At 46.2% G+C, this 3,889-nt stretch overlaps 1 pseudogene; it reads left to right on the plus strand.

The window, feature by feature from the left end:
- Positions 1–1,289: 1,289 nt before the first annotated feature.
- Positions 1,290–1,676, plus strand: LOC123827322 (annotated as a pseudogene).
- Positions 1,677–3,889: the final 2,213 nt, after the last annotated feature.

A 3,889-nucleotide genomic window follows, 5' to 3' on the forward strand; every position in this document is an offset into this window, starting at 1 on the left:
CTAGGTATTGGGGATATAAAAACAAATTAGTGTTTTTTGGTCAGACTCATTACTTCATATTTCTACTTTCTAAGGTGCCATCGGTGTTCAGACACAACTGTTTTAACTGCACTTTTTGATGTCTCCTGACTTGACGGTCAAAGCTCAAAGCTCACTTGGGGTGGGGAGGAAGAAGAGACTGCCATGTTAAAACCTTATATGGATTTTAAGATGCACCCTGACTTCAGGCTATCCAAACTCTATCTTAAAACCAAGGGAAAATGGTCATTCTTTTTTCTTTTGGACCTATAGTAAATATTTGATCACAAAGCCTGAGGGTTTCCTAAGAAGAGATATTACTGTGTTCAGTGTAACTGAGGTTTTTGTCCACTATGTGCTTTTTCCTCAGTGTGTCAGAATCCAGCCAACGAGTTGAAATAGGTTAATCTGGTCTTACCACCAGCAACTCTGCCTCAGTCATCTGGAAAGAAGATGCTGATACAAGAAGGAACTATGGATCCTCTCTTTAGAAGCTGTGATTGCAGCTGCTGTAAAATGTTTCTAAGGATGCAAGGTGAATTCAACAGTCTGAGACCCAAAAACTTTCTCTGGTAGAGCCTACACGGGCACAGCTGCAGAGAACGGAACTGGCGCTTTAAGCCAGAAGGAGCTGGGTTGAAACCTGGCTGCATCAGTTACCAACTGGGCAAGCTTGGATGTGTTTCTTACCCTTGCTGAGCCTCACAGGCTTCATGTATAAAATCTCTAGGGAAACCTACAGTTAAGTGTCCTGACATTTAAATGGAATAATGACACACTCAAAAGCCCCTGGTGCTGTGTTAGATAGAACATGGTAGAAACTCAAGTTTTTCTTACCATTGTTTCCTGGAACCCGGGTCAGGCATATACTCTGGATGGTAGTATTTAGCCCACCCTCTGACTGCTAGAACAGTTGATGGGTCATTCTGCAAAGTGATTATTTGCCAGTGAACTGAGTTCAGGTGATATCTCAGTTCAGGCTGCTGTAACAAAGTACCATAGGCTGGGTGGCTTAAGCAACAAACATCTACTCCTCACATTTCTGGAGGCCTGGAAGTCTAGGACCAAAGTGCCCTCAGATTCTGTGTCTGGTAGGAGCCCAATTCCTGGTTTGCAGAGGGCTGCTGCCTTCTTCTCTTAAAAGGTCATTAATCCCACCAGGAGGGCCCCGCTCTCATCGCCTAACCTGAACTCGGTCACCTCCCAAAGGCCTCCAAACATCATCACATTGAGATCAAGGCTTGCCCTTCCCGCCATCTTTCTGTGCCTCCATGATGGTGCACACGAATGCCCTGGCTGATGCTCTCAGGGGTATCAACGATGCCAAAAAGAGAGGCCACGTTCTCATCAGGCCGTGCTCCAAAGCCATCGTCCAGTTTCTAACTGTGATGATGAAGCATGGTTACATCGGTGGATTTGAAATTACTGATGACCGCAGAGCTGGGAAAATTGTTGTGAACCTCAGGGGCATGTTGAACAGTGTGGAGTAATCAGCCCAAGACTCGATGTGCAATTCAGAGACCTAGGAAAACGGCAGAACAACCTGCTTCCATCCTGTCAGTTTAGTTTCATTGTGCTGACCACCTCAGCGGGCATCACGGACCATGGAGAAGCAAGACAAAAACACGGGAGGAAAAGTCCTCGGATTCTTTTTCTAGGCATGTAACACATATGTGCAGATAAAATGCCTCAATGGACAAAAAAAAAGAGTGAGAGATTATCACTTAAGTACAGAATGAGGCAAAAGTAGGTTTACAGTTGTACGTGAAACACAGAGTTTATTCTTGTATTATGATTTATTAATTATGATATTGTTTTCTATAGGAGTAACTGTAAAGTCACTTTCCCCCGATACTGTGTGTGAATTTTCTGGGGGACACATTCAATCCACAGTAGGTGAATTGCCTGCTTTCACACTGACTTGGAACTTCAGACACAGAAGCCTCAAAACTTTCTCAAGATCTGACTCATGCTCAGCCAATAAATTCTTCTGTGGATTATGTGTCTTTAGCCAAAGATGCAGAGGAAACTGTGTGTTTGTCTAGGTACTTAGCACATAGTAGGTGTTCATCAGATAGGGAAAGAGTGAGTGGGCCTAGAGAGAGGTTCCCCCAGAGTCCACATCCCAGCTGTGCTTCTGCCCCACCGACACCAATAGGGTGGGACTGCTCTTTTTCTAGGGTGTTCACATACCCTCCCTGCACTGCGTTATGACCTACCTTGCTTCTCTGCATCTTGGTGGAAGGGGAGTCCATTCCATTTCAGAGCTGGGGTGAGTGTTCACTCCCTTCCCCATGCGCTCCCTTCTGGGAACCAGGCAGCCCTGGGCAGCCCTGGGTAGGGAACCAGAAGAGCTTCTAGCCTGTCCTTGTCCTTGTGTGGCCAGTGGCTCCGCTGAGGACTGCAGGGCCTGGCTCTCTGTGATCATCCTGGGCTGGCAATGGCTGGCAGCAGCCACCCCCAGGCAGCAGGCCAACAGCATGGACATGCCAGCTGGCTCCCCTGCTTGTGCCACCCCATCTGCTAGATGAGGGTGATACTGGGAGAGGCCAGGAGAAGCTGGCCAGCTCACAACTTGAGGGCTAATATGTGCACACATTTGCCTGTGTGCTGGGAGAAGAGGGAAAGAGGTTGTGGGAGAAGAGCACCTTGTTTTCTCCAGCAAAAAGAGCAAGGAGAGGTTCCCTTCCCTATTTCCTTTCTATACTAGCTGTACTGAAATCCCACCTTTCAGTTACCCACTGAACCTGAATTTCTTTTGTATGACAGATGGAGATCATAACAGAAATTCATGTTATTAGCACTCTAAGCAAGCAAGCTCAAGGTTAGTTTCCCAAATTCCTAGCTTCCTGAAGACTGATGGATGAGATTTATGAAGTCTGCTGCAGGTGATGAAGGAAGCAAGGGCTAAAGACAACAGAACTTCCACCAAGGTTAGGTGCCAAGGCAAGCTCACCGTGACCGTGGGTAGCTCTGGAGGGGAAAAGGCTGGATGAAAGTTGCAAACCATCTACAGATTTTCAGCTGCCAAGTCTTCCAAGGAGAGGACATGAAATAAAATGACTTTAAGAGCCAGGCAGGTGGTGTGAGTGAGTGGAGCATGCTAGGGTTTTGCATAGCCAACCTTAGCTATGCTCCTGCCTTCCACAAAGATGCTTTCTCTACCTGTTGGTGGTGAAACAAGCAGTCCGCTGGGTGTATGATCTGTTTTCCCACATTTTATGGATTCATGCCCATGGAGAAATTATTTGTCTACTACAAGCAAAATACTAAAACACAGGCTTACGTTGCAGCCATAAAAAGAGCTATGGAGACCTGGGGAGTGTGTGCTCCACCCAAAGACAGCAGAGCTGCTGCAGCCTCAGCTGGTCACCGCAGGTGGGATGTGGGCCCAGGGTGGCCAGGCCTTCTACCTTTTTTTTTTCCACTTAACAGAAGCTTGTGATGAGGATGGAGGCAGAAACATTTATTAAATTCATAGTTATCTTTCACTACACATTTTATATTCCTTTCAGGACTATTTCACATAGTCCTGAAAACACTTCTGGAAGCAAGAGTGATTTTTTTTTAATGTAACAAATGAGGGGATTAAGGCTTAGAGAAAGTAAGAAATTTACTAAATCTACGCACCAGCTCATAGGGACTGCGTCTGTCTGACGCCGGCTGTGTCTCAAGGCCCAGTACAGTGCCTGGCCCGGAACAAGTGCTCAGCAAACAGCTGCTGATAATGTTATTGCTCAGGGTGAAAGAGCCAGTGAGTGATGAGAGCTGCGTCAAAGATGAACAAAGACCTTGTGGGATGAAGAAGAGGTTTGCATAATTACTGGTGAACTAAGAAATGACTGATTCATATGTCACCACATCTTTCTTC

Source organism: Phyllostomus hastatus, unplaced genomic scaffold, assembly GCF_019186645.2.
Source record: "Phyllostomus hastatus isolate PE091 unplaced genomic scaffold, TTU_PhHast_1.1 phas_contig_86, whole genome shotgun sequence".
Lineage (NCBI taxonomy): Eukaryota > Metazoa > Chordata > Mammalia > Chiroptera > Phyllostomidae > Phyllostomus > Phyllostomus hastatus.